This window comes from Phocoena sinus, chromosome 14 (assembly GCF_008692025.1).
Source record: "Phocoena sinus isolate mPhoSin1 chromosome 14, mPhoSin1.pri, whole genome shotgun sequence".
NCBI classification, from domain to species: Eukaryota; Metazoa; Chordata; class Mammalia; order Artiodactyla; family Phocoenidae; genus Phocoena; species Phocoena sinus.
Window position 1 is genome coordinate 48,040,273 of NC_045776.1, and position 27,214 is coordinate 48,067,486.

The following is a 27,214-nucleotide window of genomic DNA, read 5'->3' on the forward strand; positions in this document are numbered from 1 at the left end:
CCTCTCTGAAGTCCTGAGTCAGACAGTAGCGAGTAGGTAAATGGTCTTAGATGCTCACATAACTTTTCCTTTTTTTTTTTCCTCAGGGTTGTATCTGTGTCTGATAGTTCAGACAGTTCATCATATAAATCTGTGGTAAAAATCTTTCATGTTAGCAGGCAGTGAAAGGCTTAAATCATTTTCTGTGAAGTCACTTATGTTGCTACATCATTGATGCTTTATCACTTCTTTTTAGCTCTTTCTTTGGCCAGGCAAGGATATCTATATTAGGCAAATGAAAAATGAGCTGCACCCTTAGCCTCTTGTTAATACAGCTGGTCCTTTTCCAAAAATCACACACTACCGCTGACAAATCACTGTAATAGTCACAAGCCTAAGCTTTAATTTCTTGGACTGTTTTTATGAAGCATTCATTTTTCATCTATTAGGGTGGACAAAATTGTTTTGAAAAATGTCTAGGGCTTGTAATGATTTCTTGCTTGGGGTCTGAAATTTATTTTTAGGAGCCTCAGTTCTATTGCTCATACTAATGCATGGCCCGGGAATGTCTCTCTCTTACTCTGTGCCTCAGTTTCCTCATCTAGAACATCTCTCATCTTCAGTTTCCAGGACTGATTAAGTAACAGAGACATACAGTCAGTTTCTGTAAGGGGGGACTTTAGTGCAAAGTATTATTGACATGCAGATGTTTACTTTTAAATTGAGAATATGTACTCTTTCCTTCAGAAGACATCTTTGAAAATTTAAGAATTTAAAATTATAAGCCTAAAAAATAAAGCATGTAGAGAGTTGTCCCCAAAGGATGTCCCTGAGAGGAACACTATGACTCCAACACCAACAATTTGTTTTTCTGTAAGCAAATATCTAAGAGAGAGAATAAATGGTACCCAGTGACCAAAAAACTGAAAGAAAAAACAAGACTTCTGAGGAGCGGAGAGGGCCTCTTATCCCTTGTTCTATACCTTGAAGAAGCCACTTAATTATTATTAACAAGCTGAAATTGTGAGGAGGCAAGTTTTGTTTTTGAAGATGCTTTGTATTCCTTTTCTTCTTTTTGTAGCATGTCCTCTCTTCTCATGGATTCTCTGGCCACTGGGCAGCTGAGGCTTTCATGATGCTTCTCAGCTCTTCCTAAGTGTCCTGTCTATATCTGTTACCCCAGGGAGTACCTTGAACTCTGGATTCCATCCAACTCTGTTTCCCAACAAAATTCCCCCCTTTTATCATTTTCCTTCATGACCTTGTCTAACAGTAGTAGCTACTGTAATAATGGATGAAAGCATTCCTGTCTGATGAGGGAATGTTAATATCTTAACCTAAAGGAGGAATGAATGTTGGGCATAATTGATGCTGTGACAGAGAGCTCTTTGGTATCAGATCACTCTGATCCAATTCCCTAGTGTTAATTCTCAACGGACATGGAAGTCGGTCCATGAAAGACCTGTTTCTAGGTCCCAGGAGGACACAGGACTCTAGATTCATCTCATCATTTCAAAACAGCAAAAAGTAACCAGGAGCTTGTGTAAACGATAAGCAACATACACCTACTTGCTTTCCCATGGCTCTGAACAAAGAGGCCAAGCCAAGGATGTTCAAGCCCAGCCCATCATGAGTTTTCAAGAAATGGCTGACCCAGAAGCCACAATACTTTCAGAAGCCCTGGAATTAAAGATGGTAATGAACTCATAAATGGGTGAGGGGGGAAGGATTAACATATGAGCTGCCCATTTCCATGGATACAAGGCTCCTTTCATTTATTTTTACTGGGTTTTTATAGGGAGTCTGAAATCCAAATCTGATAGGACATCTGTGCTTCATTAGCTGTGTTTCATTAGGTTTATAATGTGATTTAAACGGACCCCTCAAAGCTGTAACAGGGGAGGCTCCTGAGAGTTCCAAGTTCCAGGTCTTGCCTTGCAGGGGGCCCACGAAATGGCTACATGAATGGAGATGAGTGTTCAGAGGTCATGGGGCCATTGGATGATGTATCTCAGGCTCGGATGAGGTTGAAACAATCTTTTATTCTGCAATTAAGATCTTAAAAAAGAGGTCTGCTACATCTGAGAGCATCTCTATAGGGAAAAAAGAAGAATTTGGCTGCGAGGGCCTGGAAGGCTCTGCTGATTCTAGTTCTCACCCACCACTATAGTGTTCCTCCTTCTTCACTTTGGAAGTCAGCACAATTCACATATGTTTTCTAGGTTGTGGAAAGAAATGTAAACCATGCTGGCAGTTTGGTGGACTGCAACAGGAAGCAGGAAGCAGCCACTTTTTGAGTGTTCCCTCCAGCAATGATTAAAGTAGAAGCAGGTAGTCAGTCATGTGACAGGGCTGAAATGTATAAACTGGGTATCACACTGCTCTGAGAATAGTTGCTATGGTAACTCAGACAGAGATGGAACAGCAGTAAAGGAGAGCTGCCCTGAAAGCAAATGTTATTGATTAAATGAGTTTTTTTTTTTTGGTGGGGGATGCTGGCAGTGGTGAGAATGGGCATAGAGGCAGGTGAACCTATTATAATGACCATACGGAGAGTGTGGTTTGGTTGTATATTGACAGATCTTCTCAGGAGTCCTCAGGAAGTTAAATGGTCATCTGCACAAGCTACCGTTTCTGTGGCTGAATTTTTGGATTTCAACATTACGTAGTAAATTCATTGTTTCTTAAGAAAGTCTAAGATGTTGGAGCCAGCTGGTATAGCTAGCCTTAAGTTCAAAATCTGATCATCTGAAGCCGGGTCATTTTCCTGCAGAGTTTATGGCTGTGTCCTCTAAGCGCCTGATTATTTCTAATTGGGTCCCACATTCTGCTTTAAATTGTTCACATTACCATTCCAGAGGTAGCTATTTGGTTGAGGAGATGGGGTGGCCCTCTAAATGTGTCCTTATTTCAACTTTGGAAAACACACTCCCCGTGAATATCTTGCATTGTAACCTATCTACGTTTCTTTACCCCTAACTGTAACATCGAGAAAGGAACCCTGTCCTACTTTTCAGGATAATTGTGAGAAATAACTTATTAATGATTATAAAGCAGCTCAAAAATACAAGCTCTTCACAAATGCAAGATGATAAAAAATTCATATGAGTAACAATAACAACAGTTGTATCAAGGCCACTGGGAAGGTAGCCGGAATGTGCCCGGAGGCCCAAAGGGGGAATTAGGACCTATGTACAGGAAATTTCTGTTGATGAGCACAAAGTGGTATATGAGAATAGCTAGATACGCTGGACTTCTTGAATTGTCATCTGTGTGCGTATATGCAACTCTAGGTCCCCAATAGGGACAAATTGCAGATTTTGCAAAAGTTTTTTTTTTTAAAGGAGTTGTTGGTCTAATATTCAGAGTCCTCAGCATGCCCTTCCCATGAGCTGGTGGGAATGATGTTCTAAAATCACTAATACCCCTCATTCCTGAGACTGATGACCTTCCCTTTGTCCTCTTGTCTTTCCTTTTTGCAGCAAAGCTATATACAATACAATATAGCCCTCTGCCAGCAGATCTGTTACTAAAGGAATTCATGCATCTTGCATCTTGAAGATGCATTATTAATGCCCGGACAAATCACATCAGGTGAAACGCAGCAAGTCCCTGGCACTGAAGAAAAGGAACAAAGGCTGTTTCTACAAGAGAGCAATGGATGAGACAAATTATAACAGCTGGGAGCTTCTTGTAAGTAAGATGGCATAAAAACCAGAAATGCTAAAATTGCGTGCACAGACAGCAACTTCATTTTTTTGTGGTAAAACAGATTACACATGGTGCTGGAAGAAAGCCACTCTAATTGTGGCTTCGTTAAAGTCATGGTATTGCAACTCTTTGAATTTCTCAAAAAAAGGGGCCAGCTTGCTGGTGACCAGATTACTCCCAAGTGCAATCCCAGGCTCTTGCACATGATTTCTGAGATGGACTAGGAAGGATGGATTTTTCTAATGGGGCCAGTGATCAACTCTGGATGCACAGGGGGAAAAATAAGATGTGGCTTGGGAGAGTTTATCAGGGAACTCTGGGGGAATGGAGACCATCTGGGAGAGGGGGGATGAAGTCCCTCTTGTCACCTCTCCTGGCCAAGGTGGGGTTGCCTGGATAGGCTGATGTGAGGCAGTGGTTTACTAAGAGTGTGTTTCATCCTCTGACATGAGAACTTACAGATCCTTTCAACTTCTAAACTGGGCAGTTGGAGATAGATAAGTATCAGGTGTATTTCAAATGGATTAGAAAAGGCCACAAGTGCACAATCATTGAACTGCGCAGATCCATGACTGTACCTACTCCCAGTGGTCACTAATGACACATGAGCTGCTTGAGCACTAATGAGCCACCCCCCTTGCCCCAGCCTTTTCTGTCGGGTCCGTGGCAGGGAGGACTTGTTTTAATTTGCAGGCCATAGCTAAAGTTTATGGTGACATTAAAGGGAGGCATTTTTCCAACCTATTTTTATGTCATCAGTTTATTAAATAAGATTTCTTTTGGCATCTTGAAAGAAATGACATTCTTTTTAAATATGAAAACTGCTGATATGTTGCAGAAAGGGGCAGTGGTGTGTGTGTGTGTGTGTGTATGTGCACACGCCTGTGCCTCATGCATACCCGTTCTCTTGTGGTTTCTGTGTAATATTGCCCCCATTTTATATTTGGAGAATCACTTTCCCCTACATATACTCAACAATAAACATGAAACCACCTAATTATATTTTCATAATCATGATTAAAAACCATCTAAATTATCCTGCTTGATGTACTCAAAGAGTTTGTTGATTGCTTTTTGATGTGTATTAGAGCTTTATGTGCAGCCACACCAAATGATTTGCTTCACAATGAAATAAAGGAAAAAACCCTTTAATATGCATACACGCTTACTTAAAATATACATATATAATTCATATTTGGCTAATTAGCCAGCATCAACACAAAATCCGTGACCACGAAATAATTGTGGAAAAGTTGATTACCTTCAAATAGTACATTAATTTCATATATATGTACGCATATATGCATATATATATTTATTTGCACAATATCAATTCTACCTTTTTTTAAAAAAATAAATTTATTTATTTATTTTTGGCTGTGTTGAGTCTTCGTTTCTGTGCGAGGGCTTTCTCTAGTTGCAGTGAGCGGGGGCTTCTTCATCGAGGTGCGCGGGCCTCTCACTGTCGTGGCCTCTCTTGCTGTGCAGCACAGGCTCCAGACACGCAGGCTCAGTAGTTGTGGCTCACAGGCCTAGTTGCTCCGCGGCATGTGGGATCTTCCCAGACCAGGGCTCGAACCCATGTCCCCTGCATTAGCAAGCAGATTCTCAACCACTGCGCCACCAGGGAAGCCCCTTCAATTCTACCTTTTACAGAGGCCATCAGTCTTTTGGACCATCACTGCCTCAAAGTGTTTTTCACATTCTGGGAAAGAGCCTTGAGATTAAGATTTGAACTTTAGAATTAACTTTTATGACAGGAATCATATGTAAATGCTCCCCCTCTTAAAACATATGTCCCTTTGGATGATAGGGGTCATGGGCCAGTTTTCATGAAGGAACAGAAATGGCCAGTAAGCTCCAGTGTGAGTTCTTCCTGCTGATTCCCCACAAAATGAACAAGTGTCCCTTTCCCTCCTCCTGGGGAACAACAGTGTAAAGACTTCTCATGGGTCTATTTACACACATGAATTGATCCCAGGGCAGGAAGAACTTACTTTTAGGCCTTTGTATCAAGGCACTCCTCTGCATTTGTGTTAACATTGTGTGATGTGCCTACAAATTAGTAGCCTTCATTTTCACACTCAAATTTCATCAGCTTATTTCTAACAAAGGTGTTTGTAACTGTTTACTAGTAGGGTGTTTTGCTCTGTTTGTGAATCCTTACAGGATTGGAAGCCTATCTGTTGCTTTTGGAAACAGTGGTTTGGAATAAATGGGTAGTTGACAGGTGGGGCAGTGCCTGCAATAGGTGTACATCAAAGGGGGGATGAGATGTTTTCCACATCCAGTGATGATCGGCCTAAAAAGCCAAAGTAATGAAGGTTTTAAATTTTAATACAAGGAAATAGTGGCTCATTTATTTATTTAACAAACACTGAATACCTGTTGTTTGCCAGGCACTGTCTAATCCTGAAGGGTAATGGTAAATCAAATAAAACGGAGATATGGTTACTCCCCTGGGTAGGGAAGTCACATAGAAGGAGACTTAATACAATGTGCAAATTGACATAGTAGAGATATGTGCAAAGGACCATGAGAAGATGGAGGAATAGCTTCCCAAACATGGTGGGAAAGGCTTTCCTGAAGAGCATCTTGAAAGGTGAGTTGGAGCTCTGTCCATTAAAAGGCCTTCTAGACAGAGGAAATACTGTTCACGGAAGTCAGAAGTGTGAGGGGGCATGTCTTGGGAGGAGTAACACATGTCTTATGTGTTACTGCATTTTAAACTGTGAGGAGGAAAGAGGCAGGAGATCAAGTTAGAGGGGCAGGGGGCTAGAATGTAAAATATTCATGTCCTGCTCTAAGAAATTTGGACTGTATCTCATAAGCAAAGATGAAATTGAGCACCCACCATTTATCTGGTGCAGTGGTAGACCCCAGAGATAAAGCAATGAAAAAGACAGACTTAGTCCTTGCCTTGAGGGATCTTACATTCCACTGGAGGGGTAGGCAATTAAGCAAATAATCATAATACATTGTGATAGCTATTGTGATAGTGGAAATATAGATGTGCTATAGCAATGTCTAGGAGTGTATCAAATCTGAACCTCAGTGATCTGAGAGAACTTTTTCAAGGGTCAACTAAGCTGAGAGTTGAAGGATGCAGCCATGCTCAGTGATACAACCCCATGGTCTCTGAAACATGTGGGGACAGCATTTCCCTCAAGTCCTTTTCTCTAGGCTAAACATAAAATAATTCTCTCACTTCCCATTTCCAGACCTCATAAGTCTGCCTCCAGTATCTTCTCATTTACCAATTCAGTAACTTTGTTAGAAAATAAGTGAAATTTGTTTGGCTTGATGTCTTCTTGGTGAACCCATTTTGGCTCCTAGTGGTATTCTTTTCTTCTCGAAGTGCTTACAAACCATCTATTTGATTATCCATTAGAGAATTTACTTGGGAATCAGTATCAAGATGTATTCTGAAGTGTTTACTATTTAAAAATTAAAACTTTTGCTTATTTGTAGTTTTCTGGCCTCCCTGGTTCTACAGGATTTTTCAAAAGTTACCAACAGTGGCTCTCCAATTGTATTTGCAGACTTTTACTTGGGAGTAATTACCTGAGTCCAAGTACAATTCTTCTGTAATCTCCACATTCATACTTTTTGGTTCTGTCTTAATTATGTTTACTCCTCATTTTTCTGTTTGATGATCACCCACTTTAGTGAAGATAATTGCAAAGTAAAACTAGTTCTTTTTATACCACCTGATAATATTATTTTTATTATATAATAAAATAATATATAATAATGTTATATATATTATATAATAATATATTTCCCAAAGACACTATTCCTTTTATTGTTCAAACGTAGCACAATAAATGCTTTTTTGTCTTTGTACTTTTCACCAGACGATGTTAGCTTCTGGCCTGTGGACTTGGTGATACTCTTCATATCGTTTAATTGTCTCCTCCTCTTCTTCTTTCTCCTCAGAATCATTGATTATGTAACTCTCTTTTTCATCAACATACTTTATAAAAATTGAAATTATTGGACAATACTCTAAGAGCTACCTGGATTTCTGAGGATGTTCCTCCCCACCCCCCCACTTTTCTTTAAAAATAAATTTATTTGTTTTTGGCCACGCTGAGTCTTCGAGGCTGCACGTGGGCTTTCTCTAGTTGCGGCAAGTGGGGGCTACTCTTCGTTGCAGTGCGTGGGCTTCTCATTGTGTGGCTCCTCTTGTTGCGGAGCATGGGCTCTAGAGCGAAGGCTCAGCAGTTGTGGCATACGGGCTTAGTTGCTCTGTGGCATGTGGGATCTTCCCAGACGAGGGATCAAACCTGTGTCCCTGGCATTGGTAGGCGGATTCCTAACCACTGTGCCACCAGGGAAGTCCTGGATGTTTACCCTTTGTTAACATTATTCACAGTTGTATAATCAGACTTTCATTTTTAGTGCCCCCAGTACTTCTTAGGCCATGTTTTTTTTTCACTGTTGTGCTTTCCCAGATAAAGAAAAATTCCCTTCTAGAATCTAAGATGCACTAATCTTATGGCACAAAGAAAGGGGAAAAGAATGAGTATTTATTGATCCTTTACTATCTTCCATCCCAATGTTGTTTCTTACTCACTTTCTCAACACCTTTTGCAGTTGGCTTGGTTATTTCAATTGTTCGAATGAGAAAATTGGGACTCAGTATATTGTCCAACTTAGTAAAGAATAAAGCTGGCATTTTAGCCTGAATCTGCCTGACTCTGAAGCTCTTTCTAATGTACCATAGGCTAATCACTCCCATTTGCTGACATATCTGTATGTTCCATGGATTATGAATTGTTACCACTTCTTTAGAAAGTCAGAATTCATCCTCCTTAGAGGGTAAATGGAGATCCCAAAGTACCAGTGCTATCATTTCTTCTGCATATCACATTGTTCCCTTTCATGGTATCTTGACATAAATTTGGTCCTCTATGGCTTCCTAGTAATCTTCTTTATTTTTTGTAGCACTTGTAATTGGTGATCACATGGTAAAAAAGATGAGCCCTTAGAAATGAAAGAGCCTAGTTAAAGCTCTTGGTGTCTTTATAGTTATTTGTTGTTGCATAGCAATATTTCCACAAATGTAGCCACTTACAGCAACACAGATTTACTATGTCACAGTTCCACTAGGTCAGGAGTCTGGATACAATTTATCTGGGTCATCTGCTTTAGCGTCTCACAAGACTGCTCCTGAGGTGTCATCCAGGGCTGAGATTTGACAGGGAAAGGATCCACTTCCAGCATTCAGTCCCTTGCAGGCTGCCGGACTGAGGGCCTGAGGTTCTCAATGCCTGTCAGCTGGAGAACACTCTCAATTCCTTGCCACATGGGCCTCCCCAGCATGACTTCCTCAAAGCAAGCAAGGGAATGACTCTCCTCACGAGACAGGCATTACAATCTTATGTAACATAGTCACACATGGAACCATGGACATCCCATCACCTTGGCCAGATTCTATTAGTTAGGAGCAAGTCCTAGTCCACTTGTATACAGTGGGAAAAAGCCACAAGGGCATGAATACCAGGAGGTGGAACAATGGAGACCATTTTAGTGTCCACCTGGCACATGATCCATTCTTTTGGATAACACAGTGACTTTTACAGTTCTCTGAGGGTTTTCCTTGTCAACATCCCCTTAAATGACCACAGAAATTCCTACTGGCTGTTTTTTATTAAAGCATTTTTTAACCCTATCTTTTCCTAGTGTTAAATCTACTACTCTTCTATGAACTTATAGCATATAAAGAATTAATTATCTTTTTTTGGGGAATTTTTGAATTTTATTTTGCTTATATTTTATATAGCAGGTTCTTAGTAGTTATCCATTTTATACATATTAGTGTATATATGTCACTCCCAATCTCCCAATTCATTACCCCGCCCCCCATCACTTTCCCCCTTTGGGGTCCATACGTTTGTTGTCTATATCTGTGTCTCAATTTCTACCCTGCAAACCAGGTCATCTGTACCATTTTTCTAGGTTCCACATATATGCATTAATATACAACATTTGTTTATCTCTTTCTGACATACTTCACTCTGTATGATAGTCTCTAGATCCATCCACGACTCTACAAATGACCCAATTTCGTTCTTTTCTATGGCTGAGTAATATTCCATTGTATACTTGTACCACATCTTCTTAATCCATTCATCTGTCGATGGGCATTTAGGTTGCTTCCATGACCTGGCTATTGTAAATAGTGCTGCAATGAACATTGGGGTGCATGTGTCTTTTTGAATTATGGTTTTCTTTGGGTATATGCCAGGTAGTGGGATTGCTGGGTCATATGGTAGTTCTATTTTTAGTTTTTTAAGGAACCTCCATACTGTTCTCTGTAGTGCCTGTATCAATTTACATTCCCACCAACAGAGCAAGAGGGTTCCCTTTTCTCCACACCCTCTCCAGCATTTGTTATTTGTAGATTTTCTGATGATGCCCATTCTAACTGGTGTGAGGTGATACCTCACCGTAGTTTTGATTTGCATTTCTCTAATAATTAGTGATATTGAGCAGCTTTTCATGTGCTTCTGGGCCATCTGTATGTCTTCTTTGGAGAAATGTCTAAGTCTTCTGCCCATTTTTGGATTGGGTTGTTTGTTTCTTTAATATTGAGCTGCATGAGCTGTTTATATATTTTGGAGATTAATCCTTTGTCTGTTGATTCATTTGCAAATATTTTCTCCCATTCTGAGGGTCGTCTTTTCGTCTTGTTTGTAGTTTCCTTTGCTTTGCAAAAGCTTTTAAGTTTCATTAGGTCCCAATTGTTTATTTTTGTTTTTATTTCCATTACTCTAGGAGGTGGATCAAAAAAGATATTGCTGTGATATGTGTCAAAGGGTGTTCTTCCTATATTTTCCTCTAAGACTTTCATAGTGTCCAGTCCTACATTTAGGTCTCTAATCCATTTTGAGTTTATTTTTGTGTATGGTGTTAGGGAGTGTTCTAATTTCATTCTTTTACATGTAGCTGTCCAGTTGTCCCAGCACCACTTATTGAAGAGACTGTCTTTTCTCCATTGTATATTCTTGCCTCCTTTGTCATACATTAGTTGACCAGAGGTGCATGGGTTTATCTGTGGGCTTTCTATCCTGTTCCACTGGTCTATATTTCCGTTTTTGTGCCAGTGCCATATTGTCTTGATTACTGTAGCTTTGTAGTATAGTCTGAAGTCAGGGAGTCTGATTCCTCCAGCTCCGTTTTTTTCCCTCAAGGCTGCTTTGGCTATTCGGGGTCTTTTTTGTCTCCACAAAAATTTTAAGATTTTTTTTTTCTAGCTCTGTAAAAAATGCCACTGGTAATTTGATAGGGATTGTACTGAATCTGTAGATTGCTTTGCGTAGTATAGTCATTTTCACAATGTTGATTCTTCCAATCCAAGAACATGGTATATCTCTCTATCTGTTGGTATCATCTTTAATTCCTTTCATCAGTGTCTTATAGTTTTCTGCATACAGGTCTTTTGTCTCCCTAGGTAGGTTTATTCCTAGGCATTTTCTTCTTTTTGTTGCAATGGTAAATGGAAGTGTTTCCTTAATTTCCCTTTCAGATTTTTCATCATTAGTATATAGGAATGCGAGAGATTTCTGTGCATTAATTTTATATCCTGCAGCTTTACCAAATTCATTGATTAGCTCTAGTAGTTTTCTGGTGGCATCTTTAGGATATTCTATGTATAGTGTCATGTTACCTGCAGTGACAGTTTTACTTCTTTTTTTCTAGTTTGTATTCCTTTTCTTTCTTTTCCTTCTCTGATTGCTCTGGCTAGGACCTCCAAAACTATGTTGAATAATAGTGGTGAGAGTGGACATTCTTGTCTTCTTCCTCATCTTAAAGGAAATGCTTTCAGTTTTTCACCATTGAGAATGATGTTTGCTGTGGGTTTGTCATATATGGCCTTTATTATGTTGAGGTAGGTTCCCTCTATGCCCACTTTCTGGAGAGTTTTTATCATAAATGAGTGTTGAATTTTGTCAAAAGCCTTTTCTGCATTTATTGAGATGATCATGTTTTTTTTTCTTTAGTTTGTTAATATGGTGTATCACATTGGTTGATTTGCATATATTGAAGAATTATTGCATCCCTGGGATAAATCCCACCTGATCATGGTGTATGATCCTTTTAACGTGTTGTTGGATTCTGTTTGCTAGTATTTTGTTGAGGATTTTTGCATCTATATTCATCAGTGATATTAGTCTGTAATTTTCTTTTTTTGTAGTATCTTTGTCTGGTATTGGTATCAGGGTGATGGTAGCCTCATAGAACGACTTTGGGAGTGGAGTGTTCCTTCCTCTGAAATTTTTTGGAAGCCTTTGAGAAAGATGGATGTTAGCTCTTCTCTAACTTTTTCATAGAATTCACCTGTGAAGCCATCTGGTCCTGGACATTTTTGTTTCGAAGATTTATAATCACAGTGTCAATTTCATTACTTGTGATTGGTCTGTTCATATTGTCTATTTCTTCCTGGTTCAGTCTTGGAAGGTTATACCTTTCTAAGAATTTGTCCATTTCTTCCAGGTTGTCCATTTTCTTGGCATAGAGTTGCTTGTAGTAGTCTCTTATGATGCTTTATATTTCTGTGGTGTCTGTTGTAACTTCTTTTTTTCATTTCTAATTTTATTGATTTGAGTCCTCTCCCTCTTTTTCTTGATGAGTCTGGCTAATGGTTTATGAACTTTATCTTCTCAAAGAACCAGCTTTTAGTTTTATTGATCTTTGCTATTGTTTTCTTTGTTTCTATTTCATTTATTTCTGCTCTGATCTTTATGATTTCTTTCCTTCTGCTAACTTTGGGTTTTGTTTATTCTTCTTTCTCTAGTTCCTTTAGGTGTAAGGTTAGATTGTGTATTTGAGATTTTTCTTGTTTCTTGAGGTAGGCTTGTATTGCTATAAATTTCACTCTTAGAACTGCTTTTGCTACATCCCATATGTTTTGGATCATTGTGTTTTCATTGTAATTTGTCACTAGGTATTTTTTGATTTCCTCAGTGATCTCTTGGTTATTTAGTAACGTATTGTTTAACCTCCATGTGTTTGTGTTTTCTGCGTTTTTTCCCCTGTAACTGATTTCTAATCTCATACCAAGTGGTTGGAAAAGATGCTTGATATGATTTCAATTTTCTTAAACTTACTGAGGCTTGATTTGTGACCCAAGATGTGATGTATCCTGGAGAATGTTCTATGTGCATTTGAGAAGAAAGCATAATCTGCTGTTTTTGGATGGAATTCCCTATAAATATCCATTAAATGTATCTCGTCTATTGTGTCATTTAAAGCTTGTGTTTGCTTATTAATGTTCTAGTTGGATGATCTGTCCATTGGTGTAAGTGAGGTGTTAAATTCCCCCACTATTATTGTGTTACTGTCGATTTCCTCTTTTATAGCTGTTAGCAGTTGCCTTATGTACTGAGGTGCTCCTCGGTTGGGTGCATAAATTTTTACAATTGTATCTTCTTCTTGGATTGATCCCTTGATCATTATATAGTGTCCTTCTTTGTCTCTTATAATAGTCTTTATTTTAAAGTCTATTCTGTCTGATACAAGAATTGCTACTCCAGCTTTCTTTTGATTTCCATTTGCATGGAATATCTTTTTCCATCCCCTCACTTTCAGTCTGTATGTGTCCCTAGGTCTGAAGTGGGTCTCTTGTAGACAGCATATATATGGGTCTCATTTTTGTATCCATTCAGCGAGCCTGTGTCTTTTGGTTGGAGCATTTAATCCATTCACGTTTACAGTAATTATCCGTATGTATGTTCCTATTACCATTTTGTTAGTTGTTATGGGTTTGTTTTTGTAGGCCCTTTTCTTCTCTTGTGTTTCCCACTTCGAGAAGTTCCTTTAGCAGTTGCTGTAGAGTGGGTTCGGTGGTGCTGAATTCTCTTAGCTTTTGCTTGTCTGTAAAACTTTTTACTTCTCCATCAGATCTGAATGAGATCCTTGCCGGGTAGAGTAATCTTGGTTGTAGGTTCTTCCCTTTCATCACTTTAAATATATTGTGCCACTCCCTTCTGGCTTGTAGAGTTTCTGAGGAGAAATCAGCTGTTGACCTTATGGGAGTTCCCTTGTTGGTTATTTGTCATTTTTCCCTTGTTGCTTTCAATAATTTATCTTTGTCTTTAATTGTTGCCAATTTGATTATTATGTGTCTCGGTGTGTTAGTCCTTGGGTTTATCCTTCCTGGGACTCTCTGCCCTTCCTCTACTGGGGTGGCTATTTTCTTTCCCATGTTAGGGAAGTTTTCTCCTATAATCTCTTCAAATATTTTCTTGGGTCTTTTCTCTCTTCTTCTTCTGGGACCCCTGTAATGCAAATGTTGTTGTGTTTAATGTTGTCCCAGCAGTTTCTTAGGCTGTGTTCATTTCTTTTCATTCTTTTTTCTTAATTCTGTTCCCTGGCAGTGAATTTCAGCCTTCTGTCTTCCAGGTTACTTATCTGTTCTTCTGCCTCAGTTATTCTGCTATTGATTCCTTCTAGTGTATTTTTCATTTCAGTTATTGTATTGTTCATATCTGTTTGTTAGTTCTCTAATTCTTCTAGGTATTTGTTCTTTAATTCTTCTAGGTCTTTGTTAAACATTTCTTGTGTCTTCTCTATCTTTGCCTCCCATCCTTTTTCTGAGGTCCTGGATCGTCTTCACTATCATTATTATGAATTCTTTTTTTGGAAGGTTACCTATCTCCACTTCATTTAGTTGTTTTCTTGGGGTTTTATCTTGTCCCTTCATCTGATACATAGCCCTCTGCCTTTTCATCTTGTCTATGTTTCTGTGAATGTGTTTTTTGTTCCACAGGTGCAGGATTGTAGTTCTTCTTGCTTCTGCTGTCTGCCCTCTGGTGGATGAGGCTATCTAAGAGGCTTGTGCAAGTTTCCTAATGGGCCGGACTGGTGGTGGGTAGAGCTGTTGCTCTGGTGGGTAGAGCTGGGTAAAACTTTATTCCTCTTGACTGCTGATGGGTGGGGCTGGGTTCCCTCCCTGTTGGTTGTTTGGCCTGAGGCAACCCAACGCTGGAGCCTACCTGGGCTCTTTGGTGGGGCTAATGGCAGACTGTGGGAGGGCTCACGCCAAGGAGTACTTCCCAGAACTTCTGCTGCCAGTGTCCTTGTCCTCACAGTGAGCCACAGCCACTCCCTGCCTCTGCAGGAGACCCTCCAACACTAGCAGGTAGGTCTGGTTCAGTCTCCTATGGGGTCACTGCTCCTTCCCCTGGGTTCTGATGTACACACTACTTTGTGTGTGCCCTCCAAGAGTGGAGTCTCTGTTTCCCCCAGTGCTGTCAAAAGTCCTGCAATCAAATCCCACTAGCCTTCAAAGTCTGATTCTCTAGGAATTCCTCCTCCCGTCGCTGGACCCCCAGGTTAGGAAGCCTGACGTGGGGCTCAGAACCTTCACTCCATTGGGTGGACTTCTTTTTTTTTTTTTTTTTTTTTTTTTTTTTTAAACATCTTTATTGGGGTATAATTGCTTTACAATGGTGTGTTAGTTTCTGCTTTACAACAAAGTGAATCAGCTATACATATACATATGTTCCCATATGTCTTCCCTCTTGCGTCTCCCTCCCTCCCACTCTCCCCATCCCACCCTTCCAGGCTGTCACAAAGCACCGAGCTAATATCCCTGTGCCTTGCGGCTGCTTCCCCCCAGCTATCTACCTTACTACGTTTGTTAGTGTGTATATGTCCATGACTCTCTCTCGCCCTGTCAAAACTCACCCTTCCCCCTCCCCATATCCTTAAGTCCGTTCTCCAGTAGGTCTGCGTCTTTATTCCTATCTTACCCCTAGGTTCTTCATGACATTTTTTTCCCTTAAATTCCATATATATGTGTTAGCATACGGTATTTGTCTTTTTCTTTCTGACTTACTTCACTCTGTATGACAGATTCTAGGTCTATCCATCTCATTACAAATAGCTCAATTTCATTTCTTTTTAAGGCTGAGTAATATTCCATTGTGTATATGTGCCACATCTTCTTTATCCATTCATCCGATGATGGGCGCTTAGGTTGTTTCCATGTCCTGGCTATTGTAAATAGAGCTGCAATGAACATTTTGGTACATGACTCTCTTTGAATTTTGGTTTTCTCAGGGTATATGCCAAGTAGTGGGATTGCTGGGTCATATGGTAATTCTATTTGTAGTTTTTTAAGGAACCTCCATACTGTTCTCCACAGTGGCTGAACCAATTCACATTCCCACCAGCAGTGCAAGAGTGTCCCCTTTTCTCCACACCCTCTCCAGCATTTATTGTTTCTTGATTTTTTGATGATGGCCATTCTGACTGGTGTGAGATGATATCTCATTGTAGTTTTGATTTGCATTTCTCTAATGATTAATGATGTTGAGCATTCTTTCATGTGTTTGTTGGCATTCTGTATATCTTCTTTGGAGAAATGTCTATTTAGGTCTTCTGCCCATTTTTGGATGGGGTTGTTTGTTTTTTTGTTATTGCGCTGCATGAGCTGCTTGTAAATTTTGGAGATTAATCCTTTGTCAGTTGCTTCATTTGCAAATGTTTTCTCCCATTCTGAGGGTTGTCTTTTGGTCTTGGTTATGGTCTCCTTTGCTGTGCAAAAGCTTTGAAGTTTCATTAGGTCCCATTTGTTTATTTTTGTTTTTATTTCCATTACTCTAGGAGGTGGGTCAGAAAGGATCTTGCTGTGATTTATGTCATAGAGTGTTCTTCCTATGTTTTCTTCTAAGAGTTTGATAGTTTCTGGCCTTACATTTAGGTCTTTAATCCATTTTGAGCTTATTTTTGTGTATGGTGTTAGGGAGTGATCTAATCTCATACTTTTACATGTACCTGTCCAGTTTTCCCAGCACCATTTATTGAAGAGGCTGTCCTTTCTCCACTGTACATTCCTGCCTCCTTTATCAAAGATAAGGTGTCCATATGTGCGTGGGTTTATCTCTGGGCTTTCTATCCTGTTCCACTGATCTATCTTTCTGTTTTTGTGCCAGTACCATACTGTCTTGATTACTGTTGCTTTGTAATATAGTCTGAAGTCAGGGAGCCTTATTCCTCCAGCTCCTTTTTTCGTTCTAAAGATTGCTTTGGCTATTCGGGGTCTTTTGTGTTTCCATACAAATTGCGAAATTTTTTGTTCTAGTTCTGTGAAAAATGCCAGTGGTAGTTTGATAGGGATTGCATTGAATCTGTAGATTGCTTTGGGTAGTAGAGTCATTTTCACAATGTTGATTCTTCCCATCCAAGAACATGGTATATCTCTCCATCTATTTGTATCATCTTTAATTTCTTTCATCAGTGTCTTATAATTTTCTGCATACAGGTCTTTCGTATCCTTAGGTAGGTTTATTCCTAGATATTTTATTCTTTTTGTTGCAATGGTAAATGGGAGTGTTTTCTTGATTTCACTTTCAGATTTTTCATCATTAGTATATAGGAATGCCATAGATTTCTGTGCATTAATTTTGTATCCTGCTACTTTACCAAATTCATTGATTAGCTCTAGTAGTTTTCTGGTAGCATCTTTAGGATTCTCTATGTATAGTATCATGTCATCTGCAAACAGTGACAGCTTTACTTCTTCTTTTCCGATTTGGATTCCTTTTATTTCCTTTTCTTCTCTGATTGCTGTGGCTAAAACTTCCAAAACTATGTTGAATAAGAGTGGTGAGAGTGGGCAACCTTGTCTTGTTCCTGATCTTAGTGGAAATGCTTTTAGTTTTTCACCATTGAGGATGATGTTTGCTGTGGGCTTGTCATATATGGCTTTTATTATGTTTAGGAAAGTTCCCTCTATGCCTACTTTCTGGAGGGTTTTTATCATAAATGGGTGTTGAATTTTGTCGAAAGCTTTCTCTGCATCTATTGAGATGATCATATGGTTTTTCTCCTTCAATTTGTTAATATAGTTTATCACATTGATAGATTTGCGTATATTGAAGAATCCTTGCATTCCTGGAATAAACCCCACTTGATCATGGTGTATGATCCTTTTAATGTGCTGTTGGATTCTGTTTGCTAGTATTTTGTTGAGGATTTTTGCATCTATGTTCATCAGTGATATTGGCCTGTAGTTTTCTTTCTTTGTGACATCCTTGTCTGGTTTTGGTATCAAGGTGATGGTGGCTTCGTAGAAGGAATTTGGGAGTGTTCCTCCCTCTGCTATATTTTGGAAGAGTTTGAGAAGGATAGGTGTTAGCTCTTCTCTAAACGTTTGATAGAATTCACCTGTGAAGCCATCTGGTCCTGGGCTTTTGTTTGTTGGAAGGTTTTTAATCACAGTTTCAATTTCAGTGCTTGTGATTGGTCTGTTCATATTTTCTATTTCTTCCTGATTCAGTCTTGGCAGGTTGTGCATTTCTAAGAATTTGTCCATTTCTTCCAGATTGTCCATTTTATTGGCATAGAGTTGCTTGTAGTAATCGCTCATGATTTTTTTTATTTCTGCAGTGTCAGTTGTTACTTCTCCTTTTTCATTTCTAATTCTATTGATTTGAGTCTTCTCCCTTTTTTTCTTGATGAGTCTGGCTAGTGGTTTATCTATTTTGTTTATCTTCTCAAAGAACCAGCTTTTAGTTTTATTGATCTTTGCTATTGTTTCCTTCATTTCTTTTTCATTTATTTCTGATCTGATTTTTATGATTTCTTTCCTTCTGCTAGCTTTGGGGTTTTTTTGTTCTTCTTTCTCTAATTGCTTGAGGTGCAAGGTTAGGTTGTTTATTCGAGATGTTTCCTGCTTCTTAAGGTGGGCTTGTATTGCTATAAACTTCCCCCTTAGAACTGCTTTTGCTGCATCCCATAGGTTTTGGGTCGTTGTGTCTCCATTGTCATTTGTTTCTAGGTATTTTTTTATTTCCTCCTTGATTTCTTCAGTGATCACTTCATTATTAAGTAGTGTATTGTTTAGCCTCCATGTGTTTGTATTTTTTACAGATCTTTTCCTGTAATTGATATCTAGTCTCATGGCGTTGTGGTCGGAAAAGATACTTGATACAATTTCAGTTTTCTTAAATTTACCAAGGCTTGATTTGTGACCCAAGATATGATCTATCCTGGAGAATGTTCCATGAGCACTTGAGAAAAATGTGTATTCTGTTGTTTTTGGATGGAGTGTCCTATAAATATCAATTAAGTCCATCTTGTTTAATGTATCATTTAAAGCTTGTGTTTCCTTATTTATTTTCATTTTGGATGATCTGTCCATGGGTGAAAGTGGGGTGTTAAAGTCCCCTACTATGAATGTGTTACTGTTGATCTCCCCTTTTATGGTTGTTAGTATTTGCCTTATGTATTGAGGTGCTCCTATGTTGGGTGCATAAATATTTACAATTGTTATATCTTCTTCTTGGATCGATCCCTTGATCATTATGTAGTGTCCTTCTTTGTCCCTTTTAATAGTCCTTATTTTAAAGTCTATTTTGTCTGATATGAGAATTGCTACTCCAGCTTTCTTTTGGTTTCCATTTGCATGGAATATCTTTTTCCATCCCCTTACTTTCAGTCTGTATGTGTCTCTAGTTCTGAAGTGGGTCTCTTGTAGACAGCATATATAAGGGTCTTGTTTTTGTATCCATTCAGCCAATCTGTGTCTTTTGGTGGGAGCATTTAGTCCATTTACATTTAAGGTAATTATTGATATGTATGTTCCTATTTCCATTTTATATACTGTTTTGGGTTCGCTACTATAGGTCATTTCCTTCTCTTGTGTTTCGTGTCTAGAGAAGTTCCTTTAGCATTTGTTGTAAAGCTGGTTTGGTGGTGCTGAACTCTCTCAGCTTTTGCTTGTCTGTAAAGGTTTTAATTTCTCCATCAAATGTGAATGAGATCCTTGCTGGGTAGAGTAGTCTTGGTTTCAGGCTATTCTCCTTCATCACTTTCAGTATGTCCTGCCACTCCCTTCTGGCTTGTAGGGTTTCTGCTGAGAGATCAGCTGTTAACCTTATGGGGATTCCCTTGTGTGTTATTTGTTGTTTTTCCCTTGCTGCTTTTAATATGCTTTCTTTGTATTTAATTTTTGACAGTTTGATTAATATGTGTCTTGGCATGTTTCTCCTTGTATTTATCCTGTATGGGACCCTCTGTGCTTCCTGGACTTGATTAACTATTTCCTTTCCCATATTAGGGAAGTTTTCAACTATAATCTCTTCAAATATTTTCTCAGTCCCTTTCTTTCTTTCTTCTTCTTCTGGAACCCCTATAATTCGAATGTTGGTGCGTTTCATGTTGTCCCAGAGGTCTCTGAGACTGTCCTCAGTTCTTTTCATTCTTTTTTCTTTATTCTGCTCTGCAGTAGTTATTTCCACTACTTTATCTTCCAGGTCACTTATCCGTTCTTCTGCCTCAGTTATTCTGCTATTGATCCTATCTAGAGTGATTTTAATTTCATTTATTGCATTGTTCATCGTTGCTTGTTTCATCTTTAGTTCTTGTAGGTCCTTGTTAACTGTTTCTTGCATTTTGTCCATTCTACTTCCAAGATTTCGGATCATCCTTACTATCATTATTCTGAATTCTTTTTCAGGTAGATTGCCTATTTCCTCTTCATTTGTTAGGTCTGGTGGGTTTTTATCTTGCTCCTTCATCTGCTGTGTGTTTTTCTGTCTTCTCATTTTGCTTATCTTACTGTGTTTGGGGTCTCCTTTTTGCAGGCTGCAGGTTCGTAGTTCCCGTTGTTTTTGATGTCTGTCTCCAGTGGCTAAGGTTGTTTCAGAGGGTTGTGTAGGCTTCCTGGTGGAGGGGACTAGTGCCTGTGTTGTGCTGGATGAGGCTGGATCTTGTCTCTCTAGTGGGCAGGTTCACGTCTGGTGGTGTGTTTTGGGGTGTCTGTGGCCTTATTATGATTTTAGGCAGCCTCTCTGCTAATGGGTGGGGTTGTGTTCCTGTTTTGCTAGTTGTTTGGCATAGGATGTCCAGCACTGTGGCTTGCTGGTCGTTGAGTGAAGCTGGGTGCTGGTGTTAAGATGGAGGTCTCTGGGAGATTTCCGCTGTTTAATATTATGTGGAGCTGGGAGGTCTCTTGTTGACCAGTGTCCTGAAGTTGGCTCTCCTACCTCAGAGGCAGAGCCCTGACTCCTGGCTGGAGCACCAAGAGCCTTTCATCCACACGGCTCAGAATAAAAGGGAGAAAAAGTAGAGAGAATTAGTAGAAGTATGAGGAAAGAAAGAAGGAAAGGAGGAAAGGAAGGAAGGAAGAAAGAAGCAAAGAAGGAAAGAAAGGAGGGAGGGGGGGAGGGAGGGAGGAAGGAAGGAAGGAGGGAAAGAAGGAAAAAAAGACAGAAAGAAAGATGATACAGTAAAAATAAAATAAAGTATAATATAGTTATTGAATTAAAAAATATTTAGAAAAAAAAAGGGACGGATAGAACCTTAGGACAAATGTTGGAAGCAAAGCTATACAGAGAAAATCTTTCACAGAAGCATACACATACACCTTCACAAAAAGAGGTAAAGGGGGAAAAATCATAAATCCTGCTCCCTGAGACCACCTCCTCAATTTGGGGTGATTCGTTGTCTAAAGGAGGAAGGGAAGGAAGGAAAGAAAGAAAGAACGAAGGTAAAGTATAATAAAGTTATTACAATTAAACTTAATTATTAAGAAAAAGAATTTTTTAAAAAAAGTCATGGACGGATATAGCCCTAGGACAAATGGTGGAAGCTAGAGTATACAGACTAGATGTCACACAGGAGCATACACGTACACCTTCACAAAAAGAGGAAAAGGGAAAAAAATCATAGATCTCGCTCCTAAATTCCCCCTCTTCAATTTGGGATCATTCCTTGTCTATTCAGGTATTCCACAGATGCAGGGTATATCAAGTTGATTGTGGAGCTTTAATCCGCTGCTTCTGTGGCTGCTGGGAGAGATTTCCCTTTCTCTTCTTTGTTTTCACAGCTCTCAGGAGCTCAGCTTTGGATTTGGCCCTGCCTCTGCGTGTAGGTCGCTGGAGGGCGTCTGTTTTTTCGCTCAGACAGGACGGGGTTAAAGGAGCCGCTGATTCGGGGCCTCCGGCTCACTCAGGCCGGGGGTTGGGGGATGGGGGAAGGAGGGGCACTGCGTGCGGGGCCGGCCTGCAGGCGGCAGAGGCAGCGTGACGTTGCGGCAGAGGCCGGCGTGACGTTGCACCAGCCTGAGGCCCGCCGTGCGTTGTTCCGGGGAAGTTGTCCCTGGATCCCGGGAACCTGGCAGTGGCGGGCTGCACAGGCTCCGCGAAAGAGGGGTGTGGAGAGTGACCTGTGCTCGCACACAGGCCCCTTGGTGGCGGCAGCAGCAGCCTTAGCGTCTCCCGCCCGTCTCTGGGGTCCGCGGTTTTAGCCGCGGCTCGCGCCCGTCTCGGGGGCTCGCGCCCTCAGCCGCGGCTCGCGCCCGTCTCTGGGGTTTGCGCTTTCAGCCGCGGCTCGCGCCCGTCTCGGGGGCTCGCGCCCTCAGCCGCGGCTCGCGCCCGTCTCTGGGGTTCGCGCTTTTAGCCGCGGCTCGCGCCCGTCTCTGGAGTTCCTTTAAGCAGCGCTCTTAGACCCCTCTCCTCGCGCACCAGGAGACAAAGAGGGAAGAAAAAGTCTCTTGCCTCTTCGGCCGGTGCAGGCTTTTCCCCGAACTCCCTCCCGGCTAGTCGTGGTGCACTAACCCCTTCAGGCTATGTTCAAGCCGCCAACCCCAGTCCTCTCCCTGAGCTCCGTCCAAAACCAAAACCTTAGCCTCAGCTCGCAGCCCCGCCCACCCCGGTGGGTGAGCAGCAAGCCTCTCGGGTTGGTGAGTGCTGGTCGGCACCGATCGTCTGTGCAGGAATCTCCCCGCTTTGCCCTCCGCACCCGTCGCTGTGCACTACTCCGCGGTCCCGAAACTCCCCCCTCTGCCTCCCGCAGTCTCCGCCCGCGGAGGGGCTTCCTAGTGTGTGGAAACTTTTCCTCCTTCACAGCTCCCTCCCACTGGTGCAGGTGCCGTCCTTATTCTTTTGTCTCTGTTTTTTTCTTTTGCCCTACCCAGTTACGTGGGGAGTTTCTTGCCTTTTGGGAGGTCTGAGGTCTTCTGCCAGCCTTCAGTAGGAGTTCTGTAGGAGTTGTTCCACGTGTGGATGTATTTCTGGTGTATCCGTGGGGAGGAAGGCGATCTCCGCGTCTTACTCTTCCGCCATCTTCAAGGTCCCCCCTCTGGGTGGACTTCTGTGGTATACGTTTTCTCCAGTTTGTGAGTCACCCACCCAGTGGTTATGGGATTTGACTTTATTGTGATTGCGCCCCTCCTACCGTCTCACTGTGGCTTCTCCTTTGTCTTTGGATGTGGGGTATCTTTTTTGGTGAGTTCCAGTGTCCTCCTGTTGATGATTGTTCAGCAGTTAGTTGTGATTCTGGTGCTCTTGCAAGAGGGAGTGAGCGCACGTCCTTCTACTCCACCATCTTGAACCAGTCTCCTAGTTTTAATTCTTTAATATCACTCTTTTAGCACAGGCACACACACAGGCACACACAGACACACACACACACACATGCACGCTCACAGATAAACATTCACAGACACACACACACAGCACAGCAACTCACAGCATCTCCTCAGATTTCTTCCCCAAGACCAGTCACCTGTCTGGTCCCCATGGTCACATGCAACATTCTTCCCCTGACCTATTGCTATGCTCATAAGTCATTTCCCAGATTTGAATTATTTTCTTCCCATAATTATTAAAGGAAGGTAATTTGCTTCTTTCACCATGAGCTTTCTAGTTTTTAAAGCTTGTTTATAGTTTTTAAAGAATTCATATCAACATTATATCTCTTGCAGGAACTTTGGCCAGTTTCTTCATTATACCCTACAAGAAATAGCCTGTGGTCAAGTTAATTCAAAGGAGAATGCATGAAGTCTGCAGTGCTGGGAGATGGGAATGACAGTATTGACCCAAGTCTCTGCTACTGTCAGCCAGCTAGACCACTTATGTCGTAACGAAAATTAGCATGGCTGGAACCTCAGCTGTTAGGGCTTGAGTTGGTGTTTGCCTCTTTGGACTCTCGTTTCCCACCCAATACATTTTATTTTATTACAGGAAAAATAATTTAGGGCTTTGGCAAAAACAGTTAAATAATTCAGAAACTGGTGATTTTTTTTCAAATTTGTAGCTGGATCAAATATTCATAAGCTGTAGATCTGTAGGTTCATTTCTTAGATGGGAAGTGCATGGGACCACCAATGCTTTATCACAGCGTGGCTGACAGAGCTCAAAGACAGGCAGCCCTGGGCTTGGTATTTATGTAAAAAAAAAAAAAAAGTGCTCTGCACCATTGCCTTAAATCCATTCTGCCATATTTAGACCCTTGGTACTTGTCATTTGATATGGCATCATTGACAATGACTGGAGCTTCAAACACACCTTTTGTCCTCTGTGGTGTTTCCAGTATCCCTTTCAGTAAATTTTTAATGACCTTTCAATTATGGGCCAAACAGCAGTTGACAGAATGCACCCTTGTCTAATACTAGCACTTAGTAGAGTGATGTTTTTAGATAGCAGTTAGTTTCCACAATGCTATCATGGTATTTGTGAACATACTTTAGGGTTGATCTTAATGATCCCATTACAGTATGCTCTGCTTTTTTTCACAAATGTGATAGTCTTGCTTTTGTAATATTGTGGAGAAGCTCCAGATTTCAGTTTTGATTGGAAAGGACTAAGCTAGTGTGTTTTTCCCTTCTGGGCCTGTGACTTGCTAGAATCTGATCTGCTGAAGGTCTTTGGTGGGTTCCCAGTGTAGCCCTGTAGTGCAGTGTGGGAGAGAGCGATAGCCATTCCACGTGAAGTCACTAGGAGGTGGAGCTGCTAAAGCAGTGCCCTTGTGAACCATTAGGTGTGGTGAAAGGTCTCATGGAAGTTTCCAATAACTATAGGCCAAGACACGATGCTTCATAAAAAGTTTATCTTTTCCATAAAACAATTTTGAATCCTTTCAACTGTGTGTACTTTCCTTCTAAATGTATAACTGCCACCACCTTTGGATTGAATGAGTGAAATCTACAAGTTGATACTTGAGCAATAATTCAGAAAACAGCCCAAAATACTCTTGGAAGTAAGAGGAATGAAAATGTTTGTTGCTGTTACTACTAATTAGTTGGTATTGTACAATTCTTATCTTTGGGCTTGGTTTTTATAGGTGTAAAACGGCTATATGGAATAATATATGTATATAGCATAGCCATGTCCCATTAGAAGTTAGGTATTGACAATAACAGAGGGAGACTCCCAGGCCAACAGACCCAGAATGAATGCATAATCTCCTTCTGGGGCTAAGAAAATAGGGTTGATCTTTTTTATTCCTGAATCTTTAGTGCTCCGAGGATATTTTGCAGTTAAATGCTTATGAAAATAAAAACATATTTTTCTGCAGTGTGTTTATATTGCTATTTAGATATGACCTTGAAGTCTATCTCAGTGATTGACTTGTGACTTCTCTGTTAGGAACATGCCTTTGCAGAGCTAAGGGGAGTTCGATGGCATTCAGTAATGTTACTCTTGTATTAATCTGTTCTCTTTCCATACCAAACCATATTTGTGGGTTTTCTGTTTTTTTTTTCACCAGCTGGAGTTTGGGTTTCTAAATAAGGGGCCTAAAACCCCCAGATGGTATGGATCTCATATTTCTACATTATGATCATATTTATTAATATTTACCCAAAGAAAGTATCCTCTATTTCAACCTTATAATGTGGAATATTTACAGTTTTGCTTGTCTCACTGACTTTCTCTTTCATATCCTGGCGTATTCTTTCTGTCCTGTGCCCTTTGCACATTCTTTTCCTTCTGCTTGGAATTCTCTTTCCCTCTTTTTGCCTTGTTAATTCACCTTTAGATCTTAGCTCAAAGTAGTTTTTCAGAGAATCTTATAAGAAATACTCTACTTTGCCATGAACTAGGTCTGTTTTTTTTAATTAAAAGTTGTATATCTCTTCTTGGTGGCGCAAACCTCAAATGTTATTAGATAATATATTGTGCAGTCAGTTGATTAACATCTGAATTCCCAGTCAGAATATATATGTCTTGAAGTTGAACACTGTCTTATTCACAGTTCTACCCCAAGCCCCTCACTCAGATCCTTGCATAGGAGATGTTCAGTATTGAATGAATGAATGAATATTGTTTGAAGAATTTGACTAATTTTGATCCAATTTGATATACTACTGAAGGATAGCAGTGTACACTTTAGGTCTAGTTGTGGCTTCAACTACCACTGATTCTCTGATGTCTCACAGATCTCTATACAGAATTCTCCTCTGATCTCAACATCCACTTAACCAACTCCCTATAGAACATACTTACCTGAACCCAAAAGAAGGCTTTCAATCTCAAGCTGCCCAAACTGGAATTCATGACAGAACCAGTAGGATATGTATTTATAAGAGGAGGTTTATTATAGAAATTGGCTCCCGTGGAGGCCAAGAAGTTCCATGATTTGTGTCTGTAAGCTGGAGAACCAGGGAAGCCAGTGGTTCAATTTAGTTTGAGTCCCAAAGCCTGAGAATCAAGGGAGCCAATGATCTAAGTCCAGTCCAAACCCAAAGGCCTAAGAATCGGGGGGGAGGAGGGACATGATGTAAGTCCCGGTCTGAGACCGAAGACCCCAAGAGCACCTTGTCCCAAGGGCAGGAGAAGATGGATGTCTTAGCTCTAGAGAAAGAGCAAATTCCTTTGTCTTTGTGTTCTGTTAAGGCCCTCAACAATTTGGATGATGCCCACTGGCATTGGTGAGGGCAATATTCTTTACTCAGTCTAAGGATTCATATGTTAATCTCTTCTCAAAAACGCCCTCACAGACACACCCAGAGATAATGTTTTACCAGCTATCTGGGAATTCCTTAGCCTAGTTAAGTTGACATAAGATTAACCATTATAAGTAACAGAATTTTGTTCAGAGGCAGGGAATTATATAAATTGGGGTTTTACAGTCATGGATCCATTAGGAATTGTGGTCTGAAGGGGTTTATATAAAATAAAATTCAAATACATTTGATTGTGCAATTCTAATTCATAATAATGGAAGCATGATTCAAATTTGAATCAAAATAGAGCCAAGAACAGCTATTGGGAGAGAGGAGGAGGTATTTCTCATATATTTTTGTTTGGAATAGAAAAATGTTTGGATTTTTCCTTCTGAAGAGAAATTAGATGTTAAATAACATTTAATACGTGACAAGCAAACAGTGTCTAATCTGATAGAAGGGGGATACGACATATTCTGAGATAGATGTTGAAACTGAACAAGAAACTGAGGTTGGATAATCATCTTTTATGGTTACATTTGGGGGACATTTCTGTTGATCAAAGTTTTTTTTTTTTTTAATAAATTTATTTATTTTTGGTTGTGTTGGGTCTTCATTGCTGCACACAGGCTTTCTCTAGTTGTGGCAAATGGGGGCTACCCTTCGTTGTGGTGTGCGGCCTTCTCATTGTGGTGGCTTCTCTTGTTGTGGAGCACAGGCTCTAGGTGCGTGGGCCTCAGTAGTTGTGGTATGCAGGCTCGGTAGCTGTGGCATATGGGCTTAGTTGCTCTGCAGCATGTGGGATCATCCCGGACCAGGGTTCGAACCCATGTCCCCTGC